The 27112-nt window shown below is 42.9% G+C and overlaps 1 protein-coding gene across 7 annotated transcripts in view; it reads left to right on the top strand.

The window, feature by feature from the left end:
• ZHX2 (zinc fingers and homeoboxes 2) overlaps positions 1–27112 on the top strand; it is a 211492-nt gene that overhangs the window by 86291 nt on the left and 98089 nt on the right. For all 7 annotated transcript variants that reach the window (XM_056823149.1, XM_056823146.1, XM_056823144.1 and 4 more), the window contains one exon: positions 19581–19650. The gene's annotated coding sequence lies outside the window, so the exon portion shown is untranslated. The remainder of the gene's footprint in view (positions 1–19580; positions 19651–27112) is intronic.

Genomic DNA, 27112 nt, shown 5'->3' with positions numbered 1-27112 from the left:
TCTCTAAAGAATGCTGCTCTGGGCAGGATTTTGCTGCCAAAAAGGCAGGTAGATATTACGCTCCGTTCGTTGCATTCATCCTCACAAAAGAAGCAGGACGGGGAATGTGGGGTGGGAGAGAGCCCTACCTTCTCGATGTTCAGCCGCTGTAAATTCCCTTTCCCATTCTCCCCTGAACCTTTTACCTGCTGGCATTGCTTGGGGCTTCTCACTTTCCTCTTAACCAGTTTGCTTAGACCTCAGATCACCTTTGCCCTGGTATAAGTCTGAATTGAGATGAAACCTGGGTGAAAAAAGGAATCTGTGTTTAGAGATGGCATTTAAGCAGGCAGGTAGACCACCGAGGTTGGATTGTCACCTCCTACCCACCCATGGCTTACATAGTTCTTCTCTGATCGCTAAAATCGTTTCCACAGTTCCATGATTTCTTCTCAGTTATTTTCTGTATTGTTTTGAGTGGGCAGCTGGATGGTGCAGTGAATAGAGTGCTGGACCGAGAGGCAGGAAGAACTGAGTTCAAACCCTGCCACAGACACTAGCAGGGAAATCTTGGATAGGTCACTTAACTCTGTTTGCCTCAGTTTCCTCATCTCTAAATTGGGGAAGTAAACAGCAAACTATTCTAATAACTCTTCCAAAAGGGGTTGGACTCAACTGAAACAACTGAATAACAAATCATCATCATAATGCTCATTGGATTGGCTCATTAACTCTGTCTATTCTTGGAATTTCCTACCTCCAGCAATTTATGTGCCCTCCCATTCCTGTGGTTTACTCTATTCTCATCTCTGCCTGTTGAAATCCTTTCTAGCTATTCAGGTGACTACAAATCACTTCCTAACATCTAGCATTTCTGTAGCTCTTTAAAGCCTTTTACAAATATCATATTTAATCCTCCTAACAACTCTGGGAAGTAGATGCTGTTATTCAGGGGAGGAAAAGTAGACCCTCATTTTGGGATGAGCAAAAGTAGACACTAGGATAGCCGGCGTTTTATGGACGAGGACACAGAGGCAGACATCAAGGTTAAGTCATTTGCTTAGTCACTTCAATAACAAATGCCTGAGGGGGCTCAGGTGGATTGAGAGACAGGAAGTCCTGGGCTCAGACACTTCCCAGCTGGGTGACCCCCAGCAAGCCCCTTAACCTCCCTTGCCTAGCCAGCCCTTACGGCTCTTCTGTCTGAGACTGGATTTGAACTCGAGTCTTCCCGACTCCAAGCCCAGGGCTCTCTCCTCTGTTACGTGAGGGCGATGGACTTCACAGACCTCTTGAGTTGCTTTTCAGCTCTAAAAGGATGGTCCTGGGACGCCTAGCTCTGCTAGCTCTACCCCCAGGGCTTCGGCAAGTGGTTTCCCATCTCGAGCCAGTGTTGCCCCTCTGCAAAATGAAGCTTGCCAGCCTGGGGGAGCCCTGTGCCCGTTGGGCGTGCTTGTCAGGGCACTCCTCCTGCTGCTCCACCTCCGTCTCGGGTGGGCGCGCCCCGTGCAGGTCTCCCCGAGGAGGGAGGGGAAGAGACCGGTCGAGGCTGCTTGGAACGGGCATGAGTGCTGCCAGGCTGAGCGGGCGAGGGCCCGCCGGCAGGATGGCCGCCCTTCGGACAGTCTGTTCCTTTTGTGGCCGGCAGACAATGTGTCCCTTTCAGCCGTCGCTGGCAGGCCGTGACGTAGGCGTCCTGAGTCACCGCTGCTGTGTCCTGAGGTCCGCTCTCAGGGCCTCTCGCATGGCCGCCTCATCGGGCTTGACTCCTGACCTTGCCATTCTCGGGGTTTGTCAGCCGACGTGAAGCTCTTTTTTTAGCTCTCCTCTTCTGTGCTCCCCCGGTTAACTGGGGGGAGTGGGAAGAAACCCTGGCCTTAAATGGAGCACATCTGCTTGGAGACTGGCCCTGCCTTTTGCTTCCTGGGGCATGGTGGAGAGAGTGCTGGCCTTGGAGTTGAGAGCCCGAGTTCCAGGGCTACCTCTGCCTGCCACGTCCTGGCAGAGCCTGGGCCAGACTTGTAGCCTTTCACGCACTAGCTCTCCGGGACAATTTCTTCATCTCTAAAACGTGTCTGCCGCAAAGGGCTGACGGCTCAAATGAGAACAATGTTTATAAAGGGTTTTGCAAAGTTTAAAGTGCAATTGGAAATGTCAGTGGGCACTGCCTGGCTGTGTGAGCCCCCCCCATTGCCTGGCTCTTACCACTCTTGGATGCACTGTATTGATTTTAAGACAGAAAGCAAGGGTTATGTTTTGTAAAGAAGTTCCAGAAGGGGCTGCTAGGGCGTACAGTGGATAGAGCCCTGGGCCTGGAGTCGAGAAGACTTCTCTTTCTGAGTTCAGATCTGACCTCAGACGGTTCCTTGCTGTCTAACCCTGGGCAAATCACTTTTTTGCCTCAGTTTCCTCATCTGTCAGATGAGCGGAGAAGCAAACCAGTCCAGTATCTTTCTTAAGAAGACCCCAAATGTGGTCACAGAGAGTTAGATTAACTGAAACATGAAATAAGCTTGATGGGCCAGTGGTTATTATTGAAACTTTCTGGGTCTCAGTTTTACCCATCTGTGAAAGGAGATTAAACTGGACAATCTCTAGACTCTCTCGTAGCCCCAAATCCTATGGAACGTCTTCACTGAGTGTTCTAAATGGAGCTTTTTGAGGGAAGATGTTTTCTGAAGAAGCCCAAAGTATTCCTGGAGAGCTGCAGAAGGAGAAGCGGAGGCTGGCCAAAATGGAGGGCTTTCAGATTTTCTCAGACCTTGCATTCTTTTACCGTCCTTTTACCTTGGCCTTCTGCCAAGCCTCGGCTCCCACAACCCCTCGTGTACATCTATTCTTTTTTTTTTTAACCCTTACCTCCGGCCTTAGAATCAATATTAAGTATCAGTTCCAAGGCAGAAGAGCAGTAAGGGCTAGGCAGTGGGGTTTAAGTGACTTGCCCAGGGTCACACAGCTGGGAAGTAAGTGTCTGAAAGCCATGTTCTGACCCAGCACCTTCCATCTCTAGGCCTGGCTCTCACTATCCTGCATATTTATATTCTTCCCCTGCCCTCTCTGTTTTCATAGATGCATAGTGCCAGTGCCACCTCATCCTTGAAGCCTCCCCTGAATTCCACCCCTTCCCACACCCTCCTGCCCCCCTCAAAATGTCCACTCCCTCTTGATCATCGATTTGGAGCTAAAAGGGACATTGGAGGTCATCTAGGGCAAACCCTTCATTTAACATATGGGGAAACTGAGTCCAGGAAAGTTGAAGTGACTCATCCTTGGCCATGAAGGTACTCCTTCCTGGCAAAGACAAGACTGAAATCCGGGACCTCTGACTCCAAAACAGCACCGTGCTTTTTCAGCTGTGGACTCTCCCCTCCTTTAAGACGATGACTTCATATAGCACTTCACCATTTTCAAAGTGAATTACACACACTAACTAGTCTGAGGCTCACAGTGACCCCATGTTTTAGATGGGGATGGTGGTGTTCAGTCGGGTCCATCTCTTTGTGACCCCCTGGACCAAAGCTATCCAGGGGTTTTCTTGGCAAGGATACTAGAGCAATTCACCATTTCCTTCTCCAATTGATCCAGGGAACTCGGTCTTCCTGACTCCATCTGTCCCCTGAGCGGCTAGAGGTTAAGTGACTTGCCCAAGGTCCCACAGCTAGGAAGCGTCTGAAGCCAGGTTTTACCTCAGACCTTGGTGACTCCAGACCCAGTTTTCTAACCATTGTTCCACAGCTGCCTCTGGGTGCTATTTGTATCCCTATTTTATAGATGAAAACGTTGAGATGGAGAAAAATTTGGCCATCCAGTAATTCAGGATTCAAACCCAAGACTTGTAAGGGCTATATTTTCATCATTGTGTCATGTTGCCTCATTTTTTCATCTTTGTATCCCAAGGCCTTTGTACCTTGAAGGCTCTTCAATATATGTTTATTATTGAATAGAATTGAATCTGTATTCCTAAACTATATTTATTGTCCAGTAAAATGGGTCACCATTCTTTAGAACCCTCAGGGGGGAAAAATGAACAATAACTGTTTCTCTGGGGCGAGTTTCCACTTTGCTGCCTTAATCGTCAGTGAACCAAATAACGGAGTTCCCAGAGTTTCTCAAGGCTCGATCAGTGTGACCCGGCTGTCCAAGCCAAAAGATTTTCAACATGGAAACCCGGAAGCTGCTTTTACAGGCAGCCCCTAGCTCCTGGCGCAGCACCCTCTCCAAGTGACTGTTAGGAGCCCAGCACACCACTGAATCCTGGTTTCCAGAGGCTCTCTCTCCCACCAGGGTCCCTTTAAGGAAACGAGCATCCGCTAGCAGCAGCTATAAAATGGACATAACCAGATCGATTTGAATTCCTTTCAAAGCATAGGACGGAGGCCACGTTGGCCAAAGGAAGTGTGATGGGTCAGGTAGCTGAGGAATCTTTGCAAAGCCTTTTTCTTTTAAGGGTGTTACAAAACTCGTACCAAAGCCAGTGTTATCCCACAAGTATCACTCATCCCTAGCGGTCACTGATGGGCACGGGCAGGAGTTATCCTTTGCTTTTGTGTTTAACGCCAGGGTCTAGCACCTAGTAGTGCTTAATGAATTTTTTTTCAAAGTGCTCTATACTATCTTTATTACTCATTCAATCCTCATGCCATCCCTGTGAGAGAGGCAGGATGGGAGATTACGACCCCCATTCTACAGATGAGAAAGATTGAGGACGGAGAAGTTCATTAAACTGGAACTGCTATTCAGATAAGACTCTGCCCAAGAAGTACTGGGAATTCAGCTTCCAAGAAAGATGACATTCCAAATTAAGCATTGATTGAACCCTTCTGCTGTGTTGAGGCAGCTAGATACAAAGATAGAGTGCCAGGCTGAGAGTCAGGAAGATTTGAGTTCAAATCCAGCCTCCGATAGCTGTGGGACCCTGGGCAAGTCCCTTAACCCCGTTTGCCTCAGTTTCCCCATTTGTAAAATCAGCTGGAGAAGGAAATGGCCGAACACTCCAGCATCTTTGCCAAGAAAACCCCAAATCGGGCCACAAAGAGTCAGACACAACTGAAACAACGGAATAATAACTGTTGAAGATCCCACATTAGGCCCCTTTGAGGAGACAAGTCAGCTGCCCCCTAGGAACTGAGAGTCTAGTTGGGGAGATGCATTATACATGCGCAAAACAGTTAATTAAGCCTTCACGGTCTCGCAAAGTTCCCGAAGTACCAGAAGGGCTCGGGCATTAGTGTTATTGGACCTTAGAAAGGAGAACTGAGCATGGTCCAGCGGGATCAGGGAAAGCTCCAAGGACGGAAAACTCGAGCTTGAAAGATGAGTAGACTTTGAAAAGCAGAAGGGGAGGGCTGGCCAGCATTCTCAGTCAGGGGAACCATGCAGGAGGACAGATGGGGCTAGCAATGAGCGTGGCTCACAGGGGAAGCAGGGAAGGGGACACCAGCCTAGGTGGAGACGAATGTCCACGCGGGAGAGGGGTTTGCATCATTAGGGCAAGGCCAGGCTGTAGAAGGTCCAGAAAGCCAAACAGGAGTCCAGATGGTGTCATCAGATTATCTAAGCATTCTCTCAAAAGCTCAACTGCTGAATCAGTTGTTTTTTCTAGAATCTACATTTGTCAGCGCTGACATGGTTTTCCCAATCAATATTTTAGGGCAGAGCTTAAGTATGAAATACTTCGGGGCAGTACTTTCTAGGAGCTAAGAGTTCCCTGAAATACATGCGTCCTCCCTTAAAGTATGTCACAAGCCCCTTCCGTGCATGGGGGAGGGGGGTCGTAGCCGAGGTTAGAATCCAGATCTCCTCAAACCCCGATTCAGTGCTCTTTTTCCTGTGCTGATCTGCTCACTGGCTCTAAAGTCCTCCATGATTTGAAGTGCATGGTCAGAAGCAGAAAGGGAAGGTATAGACAGAAATATACTAATCCTTTAGTAGTGTCCGACTCTGATTCCTTTTGAGGTTGTCTTGGCAAAGACACTGGAGTGGTATACCATTTCCTTCTCCAGCTCATTTTTTTTACAGAGGAGGAAACTGAGGCACATAGGGCTAAGTGACTTGCCCAGGGTCATATTTTATATTGGTTAAACATAAATATATATTTATCTCATTTGATCCTCAACAGGTAGATGCTGTTATTATAATTATATATGTTTATATACATAATATAATTATATGTTATAAATAACATATTTTCAATTAGGAAAACTGAGGCAGGCAGAGGTTAAGTATGATTTATCCAGGGTCATAGAACTATTAAATGTCTGAGGTTGGATTTGAACTCAGGTCTTCCTGACTCCAGAACCAGAGCTCTATCGAATTGAATATTAAACTTAATTATTTGCGGTTATCTAATTAAGCTTTAAGTAGCAAGCACCATGTAGGGGGCACTGTAGATTGAGGGGGTTGCCACAAAAACAAGCTACAAAAGGAGTAAGTAAAGTTCTCAGCAATAGTTTATATTTGTTCATTCATTCCTCCATTCAGCAAATAGTGTGGAGGTTGGGGTTGGGGAGTGTCGCTAATATGAGTCATTCCAACACTCCAAGAAGCTTTTACTTTTCCCAAACATTTTCACACCTCTTATCTCCATGGTTCTATTGTCGAAATAACCCTGGGACTAAAGGGCAGACAAATATTATTAGCACCATTTTACAAAGGAGGAGCAGATAGCTGGCCTAGTAGATAGAGCCCTAGGCTTGGAGTCAGGAAGACCCAAGTTCAAATTTGTCCTTGAACACATAATAACTGTGTGACCTTGGGCAAGCCACTTAACCTGTTTGCCCTAGTTTTCTCATCTGTAAAATCAGCTGGAAAAGGCAATGAATGGCAAACCACTCCAGTATCTCTGCCAAGAAAACCCCAGATGGAATCATGAAGAATCAGACCCAACTGAAATGACAACAAAACAAATGGGGAAACTGAGACTTGGAATGTTGAATGATTTGTCTGATAGGCTGACAAACTAGTTTATCACACAGTCTCTGGCCCTGCCTTGTCACATAATGCTCACCCCACCCCACCCTTGTCATAAATCCTGACTTTACTCTTTTCTGCCTATGGCATCTCAGGTAGAGATATGTAAAATGGAAGAGCATTGTACTGAATGATCTCTGAGGTTTCTTCCATTTCTAAATCCCGGGTCTTATTAATTCAGATTGATGGGAGACACTGTTCCTTTGTTTGAGAAACCCCCCCACCCCCAGTTTGTGAAAAATTTGCTTTGGAGTTTTCAGAAACTTAAACCCCAGGCAGTTTTTACTTTTTCCGACAACACAAGAACTCCAAAGGGATTTTTCCATGTAATGAAGGCATGCCCAAGTTTATTTTTTAAAAGATGTTCTAAAATTGTTATTTTATATCTTTTGTTTTGATATCATCTACATTTCCAAGTGCATCTCCCTTCTCTCCCAAGAGTCATCTCTTAAAGTCCAGCAAAACTAACCCACATATCAAAAAAATCTAATATATACACAATGTTCCACCACCTCGCCTCTCTGTCCATTGATTCATCCATCCATCTCTCTACCCATGGCCCTCAGCCTCTACAAAGAAGCACAGGATATTGTCTTCTCATAGCTCTTCTGTGGGGCCAAACTTGGTCATTATAATTTATCAGAATTCTATTTTGATGGCAGAAACACAAATTAAAAGATGATGTTGTTCAGCTGTGTCCATCTCTTCGCTGCCTACGGATGACTACTTGGTATCATACATAACTATGCCTTTCCATTTTCTTCTCCAGTGGATCCTTTTGTCAAGACAGTCAGAGATTAAGTGACTAGCCCAGGGTCACACAGCTAGAAAGTGTCTGAGATTGGATTTGAACTTGGGGCTTCTTGACTCCAGGTCCTGTGTTCTTAATCATTGAGAATTAACCCTGTAGAATTGTCATTTTATAGCTGGAAGGGGCCTTAGACCATTGAGGGTCCACCCCCTCATTTTACAGAGAAGAACCATTATCACTGCAAAACTACTGTCACTTCATGAAAGAGTTCAGAATCACCGAATACTCTGACAGAAACTCACCGTGTCACTGCTTTTTGTATTGAGGGGAAGGCTCTTTGCAGCGGGGAGAAGTCTGAGATGATTGTGATCTAAAAACAAAAGTCATCAATGAAGTATGTTCATTCTTAAGTAGAAATTCACCTTGAGGATCCTTTAAATTATAACTCTCCTGTGCACTTACAACCAGTTCTGCTTTATAGAAATTTAATTTGTATGCCAATTTGCAGGAGTCATACCAGTTCATAACACTTTAGGGCCGCTAGGTGGAGCAGTGCTGGGCCTGGAGTTAAGAAGACAACTTCCTGAGTTCAAATCTGGCTTCAGATACTTACTCTCTATGTGATTCTGGGCAAGTCACTTAACCTTGTTTGCCTCCGTTTCTTCAAATGTAAAATGAGCCAGAGAAAGAAATGGCAAACCACACCAGTATCTTGGCCAAGAAAACTTGAAATGAAATCATAAAGAGGCAGATATGATTGAAAAACAACCAAATGACAAAAACCCCTCCGAATAGGGCAAGAATTGGCATTTTATCCCCATTTTATGTAACCTGCCCCAAGTTAATAGGTCAGTTGACATCAAATAGGTTCCAGACTTACTCTCTTAACCTGATATAGTTGTTTTGTATAAAGCTGAGTCTATACTCAGGTCCAGTGTCTTTTTAAACACCACTCCAAGCCCACCACAATTAAGGCCCTGTCTTTCTGATACAAAGAGATAGAAGAGGGCTAAAAAAGAGACCAGAGTTGCTGAGTTAAATACATGTCAGCTCAGGCATAACAGCCCAATTGAGCAAGCCATTCTTGCTCAATTCATGTGACTAGACAGATTTGGAATGTGTTAGTTAGCTAGAGAAATGGTTTTTCCAGTTATGAGTCAGAACATTTATGCTCTCACACATATTGCCTTTTAAAAAAACTTAACATAGAAAAATGAGTCCAAGAAGAATGTGGTGATTTAACTAAAAGGATCATTCATTAGTATATTGTTGAAAAGTCTGGAAATTCTTTTAATACCTGGGGTTTTCGAAACTAAAACAGGTAGAGTGATAGACAAATGGATTGGCTACCAGACAAACAGACAGATGAGAGATGGATGATGGATATAGATGGATGTTTTTTTAGACATGACAGGCACAGATAGGTAATGGACGGATAGATAGATGAGAGATAGGTAGATGATAGATGGTATAAGGATGATATTAGAAAATAAATATTGTTTTATTAGTTTAGAGATAAGAAGTAAAGTGGCTGCTTGAGACAAGAGCTGGAGTTTGAAGCAGAGCTGAGAGAGCATGTTAATTTCAACTGCTGACAGTTATAACCATTTTCTGTGTCAATTACTCTCTGGAAGTTGGCAGAGACACCCTCTCAGAGACTCTCTCTCAGGGCTGGAGGAGGTAACATCTTTGTCTCCCTCTCTGTCTGGGGGAAAGATCTGAAGGAGCTGTGTTTTCCTTTCCCAACTTGGGAAACACTATTGACTTTCCATTGCTGTTTAAATAGATTGATTAAACTCTGAGAAGACCAAAAAAACTTGGTCTTTGGTTTGGACTCTGAGTCTGTTAAGGCTCAGAATCCTAACTTGATTCTTGTTGAGACTCAACCAGCTAACCTTTGCTATTTTATAATTTGAAGGTGAAGTTAATATTTATAAGGATATTAGCAGTAGTTTTGTTTAGATAGCATAAATTTGGATTAGTCAGATCAGGGAGGATTAGTGTAGCCTGTGTGAAACACAGGAGAAGCAGTTCCTTGTGGAACCTGGGAGTTTATTTGGGTGGATTTAGAATCCCTTAGAATTAGAAATCCTTTATTTATCCTTATATAGTTCAATAAATATTTTATTTTCATAATAAGAGTCTCTTTAGTGTCCTTGTGCCTGGCCCTGAAGGGAAGTTCACATTTGAACTTCATTTCATCACTGAAGATACTTTTGATTACATCTATCAGAAGTATCTAAACAGTTTTGAACCTATATTAAACAGTTTTTCCATCTAAATATTTTATTTTTATAACATCATCATTTATTTTTACAAAGGATAAATATAGACAGATGAAAGAGATGATATATAGGTATGATAAATGAATGGATAGGCAGATGAGAGATAGATGATGGATATAGATGGATGAGTATATAGATAGATGAGAGATAAAGAAGGGTGACATGTGGATGGATAAATAGATGAGTAATAGATAGTTAATAGTTGGGATGAATATAGACATTCATGAGAGACAAAAATAGAGATGATAGATGAATGGATAGATGATAGGTAGATGGAAGGATAGATAACTAGACTGACAGATGATAGGTGATAGATCGACAGATACATGATAGACAGACAGGAGAGAGATGATGGATCTAGATAGATGGTTACATAAATAATAGGTAGATGATGGATAGATAGTTATAGAAACAGATGAGAGAGAGATGATAGATTGATGGCTAGGCTGACATGAGATGAGTGATCAATAGATGATAGACAGATGGGAGAGAGATGATAGATACAGATGGATGGTTAGATGATAGTTGGATGGGTGGATAAATCGCTAGACAGGAGAGATAGATGATAGATTAATGGATTGCTAGACAGGAGAGATAGATGATAGACTAATGGACAGATAGATAGCTAGACAGACAGATGAGAGATAGATGATTAATGGCTAGACTGACAGATGATATGAGTGATTGATAGATAGATGGGAGAAGGATGATGGATACAGAAGGATGGTTAGATGATAGGTGGATGGATGGATAGATCACTAGACAGGAGAGATAGGTGATAGATTAATGGATAGATAGATAGATGGATAGAGATAGATAAATAGATAGATAGATAGATAGATAGATAGATAGATAGATAGATAGATAGATAGATGGATAGATGGATAAATAGATTGACAGATGAGATGGGTGATTGATAGATGATAGATGGGAGAGATGATGGATACCGAAGGATGGTTAGATGATAGGTGGATGAATGAATAGATCACTAGATAGGAGAGATAGGTGATAGATTAATGGATAGATAGATAGATGGACTGACATATGAGATGGGTGAAAAATTGACAGATAGATGGTAGACAGATGAGAGGTAAATGATGAATAGAGATGGATGGTTGGGTAGATGACACATGGATGGATAGATATAGGCAGGTGAAAAATAATATGAATGGGTAGGCAAGTGACAGATTAATAGTGGATTGGTAGATGGAAAATAGATGATAGAGATAGGTAGATGTAAACAGATGAGAGATAAGTGATAGATATAGATTAAAGGCTAGATGGCTGGATAGATAGCTACACAAATGAGAGCTAGATTAATAGATAAATGGAGAGATACATACATGAATGGGACGTGCATTTAGTAAGAGCTTACAATGTTCCAGGTACTGCTAAGCATCAGGAATACAAATATAAGCTAGCAAGACACCCCCTAGACTCAAGGAGTTTTCATTCTAATGGGGGAAGAGAACTAGAAATGGGGATAGGGGTCTGAGGCACAGCAAAATAATGCAAAAGCTGACCTGTTTGAGCAATAGTGGTGTACAGAGTCGAGGTGGAGGAGGTGGAAGTGATAGTGCTGGAAGAGGCATTCTAATGGTCAGTAGTCAGGAAAATGTAACAGTGATAAGAGTAGCCTTCCAATAGGATGTCAACTGGAACACAGGCTAGCAGCCACCCTCCGGGGACTTGGTCAGGGAATATCCTAGAAGGGTTGTTACAAAAACATTTGAACAGGGTCAAGTTTGGTGGAAAAAAACTACTACTGAATCTTCTCTTTTACATTGGGTATGTCCAGGGATGAATCAATCTCTAGGTAGTAGTTAGGCATCTACTGTATACCCAGCACAAAGATTCTCTAGTGATGCCTCATCCTCAGGTGGAAGGGAGCCTGGGTTCTTGATGGCTCTGCCATTGGAGCATGAGCTCTGGCAGGCTTGAAAAGGCTCAAAGGTGGTGAGGTGCAGGTTCACCACATTCCCACCTCTCTACCTTTGTCCAAGCTGTCCATGTGATGGAATGCTGTCCTTCTCCACTTCTACCTCTCTAATGAATCTGGCTTCATTCAAGCAAGGTGCCATTTCATTTCTTTCATTGTTAATGCTTTCCCCAACTTCCCAGCAAACACTACGTGGTAACAAGTTTTATATCTATTTTTCCATGTACATATTGATTTCCCCCTTCAGAAAATATGCTTCTTGAAAGCTTTACAAATATCATTTCCTTTGATCCTCACAGTAGGTAGAAGTAAGTGCATTATTATCCCCACTTTACAAATAAGGAAACTGACACAGAGGTTGAGAGACTTGCTCAGGGTGACACAGCTAGTGAGTGTCTGAGGTTGGTTTTGAACTCAGATCTTCTTGATTCTTATGTCCAATATTCTATGCACTCTATCACCAAGCTGCTGCTTCCCCATCGTTTTCAGTCTCTGGGCCTTGATTGGACCTGATTAATCTCTACAACCTTTTTTTTCGTGGCCCTTTCATTATCTGATTCTTTGATATATTGCTTACTAGGCAACTGTATTTATTAGGGTGAGTGAGAATTATTTTCTTTCTTTCCTTCTTTCAAGTGTCTATTTTATTACCTGAACTAGCAGTAAACTTATGTATAGGGGTTGCTAAAACAAAGGCCACTAGCCTAGCTGCTGCTCATGACTCCAGCCTTGCTGAGTGATAGAAAAAGCTTTAGCACTATAGAAATATTGCCATCTTTAATGCTCTTAAAGCCCTAGCCTTCCCTCTTTTGTTTCCATCTGGGTCACTGATTTCTGAAAAAGCCCTCCAAAGTTTAGAGCTGATACTCCTGGGGTGGAGCATGTCCATTCACCTTCCTCCATTCAGATGCTCAGAGGCATCTTTCTTCTCTTCTCCACTTTACCTTGACTCTTGGTACCGTCCCTTCTCTCCTTCCCTGTCTCCCCCTTCATTCCTAGCCTTATATTTACCTGCTTAGTATTTAGTTTCTTAATATTCTGTATGTGACGTTGTTGTTCAGTTATTTAGTCATGTTTGACTCTTTATGACCCCTTTTGGGGTTTTCTTGGCAAAGATCCTGGAGTGGTTCTCCATTTCCAGTTCATTTTAGAGATGAACAAACTGAGGCAGAGTTAAATGACTTGCCCAGGGTGAAGCAGCTAGCAAGTATCTGCGACTAGATTTGAAGTCAAGGCCAGACTCTCTATTTATACATTCTGTACATGCACACACGATTGTTATCTTCCCCCGGAGAACATAGGCTCTTTGAGAGTATAGATTATTTCATTCTTTATTCCCAGCCCCTAGCATGATACACCTGGCACATAGTAGCTGCTTAATTTAAAAAAAAAAAACACTTTGATTCCTTGATTGCTACCACCAGACCAGGAGGCGAGGGAAAAAGAGGGAGGTGGAAAATCTGATCCAAAAGAATCTAACAAAGATTAGTAGGGGCTATGGTAAGGCACTTTGCACAGTGCTAGCACGTGCGCACACACACACACACACACACACACACACACACACACACACACCCCTTCCTTCAAAGAGCTTCTATAGGAGACATATATACCCAAGTAAATATGCACACATGCATATACATATACTGGTATCTCAACTTTCCCCATTGTGGTTTCAAGATATTGAGAGTTGGCAAAAGAAATTAAATGAGAATTTGGGGATCAATTTTGCGGAAGCCACAGACAACACGCAAAGACCAGCAAGCAGATGACATCGAAAAAGTTTAGAAACCCAGAAATGCATAAAATACATGTTTAGTATTGTATAATATCAACATTTTGTCTTTTAATACCATAAATATACACAATTCCTTTTTTATACATTAAATAAAGTTTGTGAAAAGAACACGAAAGCCAGCCGATGATAAACAAAGGCTAGAAATGTTAACATTGACCTACGTATAACCTATGGACCAAATACTTAACCCAGTTGTTACAGGAAGGTACTGTAAACACCCCATAAAATAAAAAGGGGAAAGTCAGACTTTGGTATGAAGAGCGGGCCAAAAACTTTTACATGGATACACGGCCCCAACTCCCAAGATGCGAAAGGGATATTTTGAGGAGAAAGAAGAAAAGACAAACAGCCAAGGAGATCAGGAAAAGAATTTGTGTTTGAGCAGCTCCTTGCAGGGATCTAAGAATTCTTTAGGGCAAGAATTGAGGAGAGGGAATACATTCTAGGCAAGAGACAGGGAAGGGTTAGGATGCCATGTACAAGTAAATTGATCTGGCTGGTATATAGAGTGTGAAAAGGAATATATAAACGGTTTGGAAAGGTCAGCAGAACCTAACTGTGAAAGGCCTTAAATGTCAAACAAGAGTTTGTATTTTATCCTTGAGGCAATAGGGAGCCATGGGTTTTAGGTCCTATTGTGAATGAATGGATGGATGAATAAAGAATGAGTGAATGATAGGGGCAGCTAGGTGGCACAGTAGATAGAGTGCCAGACCTGGAGTTGGGAGGACCTGGGTTCAAATTTGATATGACTCTTGCAGTGGCCCTAAGCATGTCATTTAACCTCTTTGCCTAGCCCTTGAACTTCTGGCCTAAAGTTACTACTAAGACAGAAGATAAGGAGAATTTTTTTTAAATGAATGAATGAAAAATAAGATATTGAACCCCTTCCGTATGACAGGCATTGTCCACTGGCGAAACCAATAAAAAAAGCTTCCCTGCTCCTTTAGGGTAGGGATTGTTTTTTGCTTCTTTCTGCATCCTTGGAGCTTAGCAGGGTGCCTGGCACATAGTAGGTGCTTAATTAATGTGTATTATTGATTGATTTCTTGTGTAGGACTTCTAGTGGCAAAACCCTCTCCGTCTGTGGCTTAATAGAGCAGTCCTGGAGGGCTGCTTGGGGGATCCAGAGGTGAAGCAGTTTGCCCAGGATCAGATGTAGCCTGTGATCGTGAAAGACTATTTGGTCTTCCTGACTCCAAGTCTCTGTGTACTTTATATCCTTTCATCTTAAACCAGGATACAGAAGTCCTTCCAATGCATATTCCCTATGTGACTGTGGGCAAATTGCTTTCCCTTTCTATTCCCTAAACAACTTTCTAAAATCATGGGAATCGCTTTACCCTGTTTAACTCAGTTTCTGCATCTGCAAAAACGAGCTGAAGATGGAAATGGCAAATCACTCCAGAATCTCTGCCCCAAAAAAACCCCAAATGGGATCATGAAAAGTCAGACACCACTGAAACTACTGCACAACAAAAAAATCTAAATGACTGAGGAGAGACCAATCTGCACCAGTGAGGGGAATTTCCAAACTAAGAACTCACCCACGCTCATGAAATTACATGTTCAGACCCTCTACCCACCCAAGAAAAGGTATTTTCCTCCTAACAATCTTGTGAAGCAGCTAATTGGAGTCTCATCCTCTTTATTTTCAAGTTGTGGAAATGGAGGAGTTAGGTGACTTGCACAGAGTCTGAGAGTTCACACACATGGAGCTGTCTTCGAGTTACCGAGAGAATGACTTACTTGGACAACTGATCCCCCTCCTCAGTGTCTGAACCCTTGCTGGCGCTGGCTGCGCTAGGGGGCATGCCGCCCTGTGGTGGTCTGGAGTCCTGGCTCTTCACTGACCCGGGGGCTGGCCACCCTTGAAGGTTTCAGCTGAGATGGGCTTACATCATCGCTCTGGTGGCCCCAAACAGATGGCCTGTGGCCTCATGTCTGATTGTGTGGGAGTACACGTACCTGGGTTGGGCAGTCCGCCCTGGCCTTTATTTGCTTCCAGGAATCCTTCAGGATGTTTACTTGAAGCTGTAGGTTGGTTGCTGCGTGAGTTGGATTCACAAGGCTGCCCAGAGATCATCACCCAGTCAGTGGAAGGTCACCGTAAAATCAGACCCCTATTGCCAGGTCTGAAGGGCTTGGCATGGGAGTTGGGCCATCTCCTGGGGGAAGGAACCATGCATGGAATTCCCCTTCTTCCTCCTAAGTCCTGCCTCAAGCGGCCCCAGGCTGTCTTCCGAAGGGCTTTCCCAGTCCTGCCTGCCTCCTGCCCAGCTTCTAAGGCCTCCTGCCCTAATGTCCTCTTCTACCTACTCTTGTCTCTTGGGTTTTCAAGAAAGACTTGGCCCAGCCCTTGCCAGGCACTTGACTCTCACTTGTGGTTCCTTGAAGCTGGCACACGCAAAGCCCCCACACCCTGGTAAAACCATCCGGGCAGGCTAGACCAAGTTGAGAATAAATGACAGAACTCAGCCCCGTTGGGGAGTTCGGGGGCGGTCTACCCCAAGCATGCCAAGTCTGCCCCCGCGGAATGGGCAGCTGAGAACACTTTGTTCCCACGGCCACGAAGGGGACGGAAGCAGGCTCTGGGGAGCATGAGAAGCAGTCAGACACGGAAGGCGCCAGGGTGAGCCACTGCCTCCAGGGCCATCTCCAGGCACCCTGACTTTTGGCCTGCCCCCGACTTGGATGACTGGGAGAGAGCGAACTGGCGGTGTTGTACCACTCTGCCTCGCTTATGTCCAATTCACTCACAAGTCAGGGCATCGCCTGTGATGTCATTGGGCCTCTTTGAAAATGAAGGACGAACCGCGTTATGTAGTAGCCGTCTGTGTGCCCATGGATGTCAGTCACTTGGCCTCTCTAAGTTCTAGAGGAGCCGCTGATGCGTGTAGGAAGAGGGAGTCACTCCTCAGGAATTCTTCATATTGATGAGATCAGAGGTGTCCAGACCACACACACACGCACACACACACGCACACACACACACACGCACGCACGCACGCACGCTGTCCCAAACCTCTTAGTGCAATTTTAAGATATGAAAATGTTAAACTGCACTGAAATATTTTATACATTTTTGTATGTCTGTTGTATACATATGTACAAATATACAAATGTATTTATACATATCTATTTAGTCATGTCTAACACATGACCCCATTTGGGTTTTCTTGGCAAAGATGCTAGTCTTTGGGATAGAGGAGGGGTCTTTAACTTTGTTCAGCTCATGTTTCTTTTGAGCTACTATAATTCTGCTTCGCTCACAGAGCATGGTCGCCATCTTTGATGTGGGCACACCGTGCAGGATAGTTCTGTGCCAGCATTTCCCATGTCCCACGATCATTACCAAAGTTCTTCACAGAAACCGTGAAAGGTTATTAAAAAAAGATGCAGCCATTTCCTTTTCCAGCTCATCTGATAGATAAAGAAACAGAGGCTAAGAAGATTAAGTGACCTGCCCTCCAGGTGAAGAACTTTGGTAACGATTATGGGACATGGGAAATGCTGGCACAGAAATATCCTTCATGGTGTGCCCACATCAAAGATGGCGCCATGCTCTGTGAGCGAAGCAGAATTATAGTAGCTCAAAAGAAACATAAGCTGAGCAAAGTTAGAGACCCCTCATCCATCCCAAATGTTCATACAGACTGTATTTGTCCCCCACTTGTAGTAGAGCCCTCTGAGCTTAGATTGGTCTGATCTGCCAATGAGGCACAGCATACATTGATGCAACATAGTGATGTCATGTCAATCCTCTTGAAGTATGAAGGACAACAACCAGAACAGAGTAAGAAAGATCACATGGCAGACAGATAACAAATGAAAGGTGCTCTAAGTAAGGAGATAAGTAAGTAAGAAGTTGTTTTAGAAGTTTAAAAGAAGAAAGAGATGAATTCAAAGTAAGGTACACAAGAGGAGAAAAAAGGAAGATGGGATAAAACAATGATATAGAAATGGAAAGTAGGAAACAGTATGTTGTTACTCCAGGAAGAGAACATAATGAAGAAACAGAAAATAAAGAAATAATGAATAAAAACATAGCCCATGAATTAGAGAAGAAAATTCAGAAGCAAATAAAAGCAACGAGAGAGGAAGAATAAAAATAGGAAAAGTTCAAAAAGGGTGCTGCAAAAAAAATGTTACTTTAAAGAAATGAAGAGAAGGGAGGAAATACTTTGAACCACAGGTCTAACAATTAAAAGTAATATCAAAGCTGAATGAACTAAACAGTCCTGTAAAATAAAAGAACATGGGTAGTAGACAGGGGGTGAAGGGAAATGCCTCATTCCTCAGTCAGCCTAAAATTTGTCATTTCAATTTTACATGTGTTTTGGTATGCATATATATATATATATACACATGTGCACATATATGTATTCTATAGGGAAGACTGAGTGTGTGTGTGCATGCTCAGATATGTGCTTAATAAATTCTTGTTTCTTGTTTGTATTTCACTCTGGGAAATTGAACAGCCTTGGATCCAAGGTAATTATGGACATCTGTCCACAGCCAAGGCTCAGTGCTGAAGTTGAAGTCAAGCTCCCATTTTGCCCTCTATTCTCAGCTTCTCTGTCCTTTTTTTACAGCCACCTCTAAAGGCCTTTGCCACCTGTGGCTCTTGGATAGCAAGAAAAGTCTCTATGTTAGCCCTTCCCAACCCAGAAAGAGAAAAGAGTAGAAGTGAGAAGAGAGCACAAGACCTATAGGAGCCACAAGCAGCTCATTCCTAGTCCTTTTCCCTAACCTCTTTCCACCTCATAAAATGTAATGAAAACCCTCATGTGTTCGCTGTCTGTCTCTCGCTTCCCTCTGTCTCTCTTCTCTTCCCTCTGTCTTTCTTCTCTTTCCTTCTCTTCCCTTTGCCTTTCTTTGCTCTCTCTTCTCCTTTTTCTTCTCTTTTTTCCTATCTTTCCCTCATTTCTGTCTCCCTCTTTTTTCTCTCTCCTCTCTTTTTCTCTCTTCTCCGCTCTTTGCCTCTCCTCTCTTCCTTCTCCTTCTTGTTCTCTCCTCTCACTCTTTCACACACTCATTCATCTTTTCAGAGAGGCTCTACTTAGTAGCTCTTGCCCACTCAGACCTAAAGTCAAGACACCAGCCAGGGGTATTACCCACTGCAGAGGCCTCCTATTTCGAGATATGATATTCCCAAGAATTTTCAAAGGACATTGAGCTCTCTTGGCAGCAGTTTCCCCCAGTATAAATATATGTTGAGATTTCTTTTTGTTTTCTTTTGTTTTTAAGAATTTTCTTAAGTTAAGAGTAAATTACAGAGCCTTTTGCTTCACTGCCCACCCAAGAAAAGAAATAATAATAATTTGACATCCAATGCAGCAGCCAATAGCTTTCTGGATAAAGAAAATAATTTACCTGAGTGAAGTTTAAGGAAAGCCTATAATCCCTGATCATTTTTACCCATTGTATTCCCCTTTCCTGAGGTGTTCCTTCTCTCCCCTCTTATCGACCTATTTAGACTAGATTAGGGTCTTTTTTACTTACAAAGCCCTAGAGAGTTTTAGAAATTCACTCAATGGTAGATTTAGATTTAGTCTTACAGGTTATTGGGTCCAACCCCCTTGTTCTTCAGATGAGAAAACTGAAGTCCAAAGACAGATTAAATGTCTTGTTCACGTCACTAATAAATGTCTGAGACCAGATTTGAACTCAAATCATTCAGGTCTTCCTAACTGCTAAGTCTAACACTATCCCTTGCTCTCCTCACCATGTTTCCCTTCTCCCCCAACTACTCCACTTTGCCTCCCCATGATTCAGAACTCTTACATAGCAGAATGAGCCACCTGCTCTCCACCCCCAGCCCCCAACTGGTTTTAATATAGTTTCTTTCCTTTTCAGATCTCTGACGCACTGGTGTCCCCAGAATCAAATTGTAGAAGATTCCCAGGATGTAATCAATACAGCACCAGTGAGTAATATGGGGTTATGTTTTCAGGGGTGGAGAGGGTTCCTGGATTGGATTTCAAAAGGAGTAAAGAAATGGGTGTGTCAAGCAAAAAGGAAATTACCTTATTTGAAGTAGTGTCTGCAAATTGGTCTTTACCCTGGAAAACAGGGCCACCATAGCTGGAAGCAAGTCTGTCTGTGATATTGGCGCATGTGGGCTTTGGTAATTCTTAAAACCTGGTTGAGCCATGGGATGTGGGATTCCCCACACTGGCATCCTCAAACACTTGGGGAAATTCTTGGCGGTTCATTGTAATTCAGGTTCCCTGGAAATGTCCAGTTCCATCCCAGCTATAGAACTAATTGCACCAGTGGACATGCTGTTCTCAAACCCACCCTGTGGAACGGTTTTGTTTGGAGTTTTTTCTGTGGTCTCAGAGATAGACTGGGGCTGGTGCATCCATCTTTTCCCTTTCCCTATTGTGACCAAGGACACAGATGCAATCTTTGACCAGGGAATAGGGCTAACTGGCCCAATGGAAGCCTTAGTAACCCTTGCCTAGAGACAGTCATTGAAGGAATTAAGGATGCTTAGCCTGTAGAAAAGGTTATTTAAAGGGCTGTCATGTGGCAGCAGACGAGACTTATTGTGCAGTTACAAAAGGAGAACTGGGGCAAAAGGGTGACAGGGAGGCAGTTTTCAAATCCCTGTAAGGAAAAAATTTTCCACAATTAGGACTGGCCAGAAATGGAATGAGTATGAAAATGTGAGCTCCCCATCACTGAAAATATTGAAGCAAATGCTGGATAATCTTCTGAGGCCATGTGGTATAGTGGGAAATGCACTGGATTCAGAGATAGGAAGACTTGGGTTTGAATCTTACCTCCACCTCTTAATAAACTATGTGACCACGAGCAAGTCATTTTACCTCTGTCTTCTTCATCTGTTAATTTCTTCATCTGTAAAATTTAGATCATACTTTTTCAATTCAAAGGGTTGTGAAAATCAAGTGAGATAATATATAAAGCTCTCTACAAATGTCAGCTAAAATTATCATTACTAGTAAGACGCAGCACAGCTTAATATCAGCCTTTGGAGACAGATCAACTTGGGTTCAAGTCTTTTTCATACACAGATGATCTGGGTAACTATGGATAAATCATTGTCTTTCAGTGCCCAGGGCATCTTGTACTACTTCAATTGTTTTTCCTTCAGATAAGATTTTATTTTTTTATTAATAGAATTTATTTACAAGGATTTCAGCCTCTCCTTTTCCCCTTTCCACATCATAGGAGGCATCATCTGGCAGACATATGTATATAGAGAGTATGTTTTTCATGTTTCCATTTTCAGTTCAGTCTCTGGAGGTGACATTTGCAAGTCATTCTTCAAGTATTAAATCTGTAGCTCTATATGATGTTCTCTTGGTTCTGCTCATCTACTCTTGGTTCATGATCCCATGTAGTTCTTTCCAGGTTTTAAAAAAATTAGCCTGCTCATCATTTCTTTTTTAGCGCAGTAGTATTCTGTCACAATGTTTAGCCATTCATTCCCCACCTGATGGACATCTCCTCAATTTCCAGTTCTTTCCCTCCACAAGGAGAGCTGCTATACATATTTTGGAACATAGAGGTTCTCTTCCTTATTCCCTGATCCCCTTGGGAAGCATGTCCAGGAGTAGTGAGTATTGCAGGGTCTAAGGGTTTTTCTGAGTATAATTCCAAATGGCCCTCCAAAATGGTTGAGTCAGTTCACAACTAGAAATTGCAGTTGAATTACCAATCTGTATAATGAGAGAAAAGTTCCCTATCAGGAGGCCCCCATATGGATAAAATCTTGGGCCCTGACCCAAGGTTGTCGTCGTCGTCATCATTGTTGTCACATAATGTTGAACAAACAAGAGGTTGGACCAATTCACCGCTGTAGTCCATTTTGCAATTGTGACTGTTATTTTGACTCTGCCATCTAATTCTTGGGGCAGTTAGGTGGTGGCACAGTAGATAGAGCGTGCTGGGCCTGGAGTCAGGAATACCTGAAATTAAATCCTTTCCTAGCTGTATGACCCTGGACAAGTCATTTAACCCCTTTTGCCTAGTTTCCTCTTCTATAAAATGAACTGGAAAAGGAAATGGCAAATCATTCCAGTATTGTTGCCAAGAAAACTCCAAATGGGGACACAAACGGTCCAGCCTAACTGAACAACATCAAAGCAGCTCACTCTACATACAACTGATGGACAAAACTAGTCACATTAATCATGAGTCCCTTTAAAGTCCAGAGTGTTTCTCTCAGAGAACCCTTGTATGGTCCTTTAGTGTGTTTTTCTCCCCATTTTACAGATGAGGAAGACAAATCTCAGCCTTGTCCACATCATAAAGCTAGCCTCCCGACTCCAAGTCCAGTGTTTCCTCTTATCGGGGTGACTTTGTCATGCCCGCCACTCTGACTGCCATTAGGCCACCAACCCTTGAAGGCGGACGCGAGCGAATGCATTCTTGGTGTCGGTCGCATTCAGCCTGCTGATTGGCACATAGTGGGTGCTTAGGAAGTGCTTTGTGATTGACTTTTACGTCCTTTTCCCTTCCTGTAGTTGAGCTTGTGTTTTAGAACCACAGAATGGTAGATCTAGCAGTGCCCAGAGCCATCCCTCCCTGTAGCAAGAGGATGAACCCTGGCGTGGCCTTAAGGCATCTGGATGTGTCCAGTGAGAGCGATTCAGCGCCTCTCGGCTTGCATGGAGCTAGGGGAAGAGGCTAGGCAGCTGGCGTCTCGTACCGTACCACACAGATGGCCTTCCTAGCCTTCCAGGCTTGCTTCCAGTCCAGGGAGAAAGAGGGAACCCATAGCGGAGGAATGGGGAGTCGCACGGAGCTGACTCTGGCCACAGGGGCCTCAGCTGAGGCGTGGCTTCCTGGATAGACTCGGTCTAGAGTTTGGGGCCCCGGAGGGGGAGCAGCCTGTGGTTTAGTGTCATTGGGTTGCTAAGGTCCCTGAAGCCACTTCATGGGAGGCGAAATGGGGGGGGGGGCTAGTGCACGCATGAGTGAGAGCTGGCATGCAGAGCTTGGCAACGGGGCATCGATGGCTCTGTCACTCAGGAGGAAGAATACCCCGCAGCACAAGGGAGAAATGAAGCAGAAGGGATACCCATTTCGGATCAGCAGAGCCAAATAATAGGGATGCACAAGAGCGGCTTCTTTGTTGTTCCAGAGAGATTCTCTGACTTTGTCTTATTCCCATGTATCAGCAGCAGCCAGCAGCCATCACTATTTGCCGAGCTGTGGCTGTTCTTGTTTGTCCTCTGTTTTTTAAGAGGACAGATGATATCCCAAGGTGCTGTCTTGACTTGTGCATGCTTGGATTTAAGAGAGACAGAAGTCCGCTTCCTTCTCTCTTCCAGAGATTTGCAAATCCAGCAGCAAGACAAAAAATGGGACGACGGGGATGGTTCATGATGCAGTGGGTGATGATTGGGAACAAATCAGGGTCTTTATGTGCTTGGGGTATATCTCTGTAACTCACCAAAGCACTGGGGCCCGATCTTCTCCCCTCGGTCTGGTTTTACCAGGCTGTCCCTGCTTCACATGCTCTGCTTTCCTGGAGCCCCAGGGAGAGTGGGGTCAGAGGTGGACACCAGAGAAGGAAAACAACCCTGAACGAAAGCCTGACCAAGCCACAAACCAGAGGTGCTATTCCTCCCCGACCCCAGGAGCATGAAGTCAGGGAGAGCTGCCCTCCGACTCCCCAGGCCTTCGGTTCACCTTCTGTCTCTGACACATCCTACCCAAGTGGTCAAGTCCCTCGACCTTCCTCCCACTCCCTCAGGTCCTAACCTAGGTGTCATCTCGCACTCTTACTGTTCCGCCCCCTCTATATCCAAACCTGATGATTTCACCTTTGTAACATCTCTTGGATTCACCCCTTTCTCTCTGACCTAGCCACTCCCTAGGACAGCCTCTCATTACCTCTCACCTGGATTATTGCAATAGTCCAGCCACCTCAAGTCTCTCCTGTGAGCATTAAAATTAACATACAATAACTCAAGTATTATATTTATAAGATTTATTAAAATCAAAAAAAAACTAGAGTTAAAAGGGAGCTAACTCCAGCTGCGGTCTCAATAAAGAAGAGGAGAGAGGGAGGAGATACAGAAAACTAATACAAGGGTGGCCACACAATGTGGGAGAGAGGAATTCTGGGAAATACTGAAGGACTTCTGGGGGATGAAGTCCAAGGGTTCAAAATTCTAATTAATACACTCCCCACTCTAGGCCATTTCCCCTTCAGTCATTAAAGTGATGTTCTTAAAACCCAAGTCTGACCCTGTCATCCCTTTCCTCAGTAAACTGCAGTTGGTTCCCTATCACCTCCAAGATCATATGCAGCATGCTCTGTTTGCCATTCAAAGCCCTTTATAACTTAGCCCCCTCCTACCTTTCTAGTCGTCATTACACCTTCCTCTCCTCATTATACTATGCTATCCAGTGAAAATGGCCTCCTGGCTGTTTTCACAAACAAAACACTCTATCTCAGCCCCACACATTTTCTCTGGCGATCTTCCATGCCTGGAACATTCTCCCTTCTCAACTTGACCTACTGACTTCCTAGGTTTCTTCTTAAAAACCCTTTCTTTTATGGAAAGTCTTCCCCAGCCTCATTTAATTTCAGTGCCTTCCCCCTGTTGATGATTTCCTGTTTTTCCTGTATATAGCTTATTTATACATAATTGTTTGGTGTTTCTCCCATGAGGTTATTATAAAAACTCCTTGAGGGCACAGACTGTCTTTTGCCTCTTTTTGTATTCCTAGAGCTGAACACAGTGCCAGGCACTTAATAGATGTTTATTTAATAAATGTGTGCTAACTGACTTTAACCTTTCAGTGCCCTTGGCAATTCTCATCTCACAGATTCTCAGCCCAAATTTTTTTCATCAGTATCTTTCAGTTGGTTGTTTCCTTTATAATCCTATGTGTTTTATTTATTTTATCTAAAAACATTTTGAGAAGAGGTCTATAAACAGCCAGATTTGCCTTTGACACAAAATAGGCTAAAAAAAATTCTTCTCTATGATTAAACGGTAGAGATAACTTATGGATTGTGATAAAATTAATTCTACACTTATATAACTGTTTGGGATAACTGGTAGGTTCAGAGGATCTGATCTAAGGGATTATTAGAATTGGCATCAGTGAAGCTAGTTTTAACAACAAGATCTCCTTACATGGACAAAAAACATAGATCTGGACTCTTCCCTCTTTTATTTCCCAGAAGAAGAAAAAATTCTCTTGAGTATAGGGAACAATGATAGGGGATAGGGGGCATTGTTAAAGAGTGTGAAATCAAATATCCTTGCCTTCAAGGAATATATAGTCTGAATTATCCAAAAGAATATTCCATATTCTTCAAGATCCTGAAAATTAAGAGAAAAATGTCTTAGATCACAGACTCAGAGCTGGAGGGAACTTAGAGGCAATCTAGTCTAACTGAAACCCAGGAAATATTAGTGACTTAAAGTGGGGAGCATGGTACAGTGAAAAAAAGACATGATCCTAGAATCAGAGGCCCTGAGTTCAAATCCTGCTTACTCCTAGTGTGGCTTTGGATGAGGTTTTCTTATCTGTTAAATGATTGCTTGATCTAAAACAGAGGTGATAAACATACAACCAGCTAGATGTAGCATACAACACTACATTTTGAACTCATATAAAGTGTAATTGGGAAATATTTATGCCCTAAAACATGGTCAAATCTATGTAGGTACCATGTACCACTGAGAAAAAGGTATATTCCTCTCTATTCCCATTAAGTTGTCTCCAGAAGTTTATTATATCTAATTTTTTTTTAAATTCTATTCAGTTAATTGGGAAATACTTAGCAAAATAAATAAAACGATAACAAAATAGAGGTAATATAACTTATTAAAACTAAGTCAATATGTGGCCCTCAGAGATCCTTATGTACAGATTAGTCACTCTCATTTCTATTTGTTTGACATAAGTTGGAAGATGGGCCCTGAGGGGGTGACTCTTTGAGAATGTAAGGATATAAGTGGATAGAGAACTGGGCTTGGAGTCAGGAAAACCCAAGTTCAAATCCAGCCTCAGGCTATCTGTGCAACCTTGTTTAAGTCACTTAACCTGTTTGCCTTTCTTCAACTATAAAAATGTAGATAATAGGAGTATCCAAGTGTTATTGTCAGGATCTAAAGGAAATATCTGTAAAGTGCTTGGTGCAGGAACATAGTAGATAGTATATGAATGGTGGTAGTTATTATTTTAAGTCTATGACCCAGGGGCAACTAGAAGGCTCAGTGCATTGAGAGCTAGGCCTAGATACAGGTCCTGGGTTCAAATGTGACCTGACACTTCCTAGCTGTGTGACCCTCGGAAAGTCACTTAACCCCCATTGCCTAGCCCTTACCACTCTTCTGTCTTGGAATCAATACGTAGTATTGGTTCTGAGGCAGAAAGTAAGTGTTGTTGTTGTAGTTTTTAAGTCTATTCCCCTAAATAATTTCACAATTTGAGAATTGTGAAGTTAACACATTGACATAATTGATATAACACATTGAACAATTGAGAAGTTAACACCAACTTGAAGAAGACTTCCTATAGGTGACAGGCTTTGAAATGATGGTAGAGGGAGCCATTAGCCATTTTAGACACTGGGGAAGACTATATACTAAGACTTGGGACTGAAAAGGGAGAATAGAATAGAAAAGATAAGAAAGTTGACATGGCTGAACTGGAATGAGTGAGCAAGCAGTAAAGCCACCACATGAAGTAAATTTGCTTTATGAAACTTACTGATTCATTACCTCTTAAAACTAGAAGAAGGGACCTAATAACAATTATAATAGTTCTTTAAGATTTGTAAAGCACTTTATAAATATTAACTTACTTAATCCTCACAATAATTCTGGAAGGTCAATATTATTATCATCATCTCCATTTTACAGATAAGGAAACTGAGGCAAAGAGGCTAAGTGACTTGCCTAAGGGCACAAGAATCTTGGCTAGAGATGCACAGTAGGTTAAAGGAGCCAAAGTTTTTTTACTTCTTGAAGGATTTTATACTTACCAGAGAATTCACTGCCAGGCCTTCATTATTACATAAGTATCTGATTTATTCAAATTTGATTTTCACAAGACTTTTTTAGACTGTGCATTCCCTGAGGGCAGAGTTCAGATTTTATTCTCCCTTGAATCAGTTCATTCAGTCATCTTGCTCAGTTACTGAATTAATTTTCAAAATGCAAAGATTGGATTTTGACTATCTCCTGATTGAACAATGAAGGTACATAGCTCTTCCTTTATTGTGGAGATAAAATTGTAATCCCTGATCTATTTTTAGATTTTAATCCCCAAAGTGTTAACTCAGTATTTAAAGTAGATCTACCCATTTTAACTACAAAAAAGTGTTAACTATAACTACAAAAAGTGAACTAACCAAAAAAGGTGTTAACTAACCACAAAAGGTATAA

This window comes from Monodelphis domestica, chromosome 3 (assembly GCF_027887165.1).
Source record: "Monodelphis domestica isolate mMonDom1 chromosome 3, mMonDom1.pri, whole genome shotgun sequence".
Classification (NCBI taxonomy): Eukaryota; Metazoa; Chordata; class Mammalia; order Didelphimorphia; family Didelphidae; genus Monodelphis; species Monodelphis domestica.
Note: the sequence above shows the minus strand (reverse complement) of the source record. Positions and strands in the feature narration are given on the sequence as shown.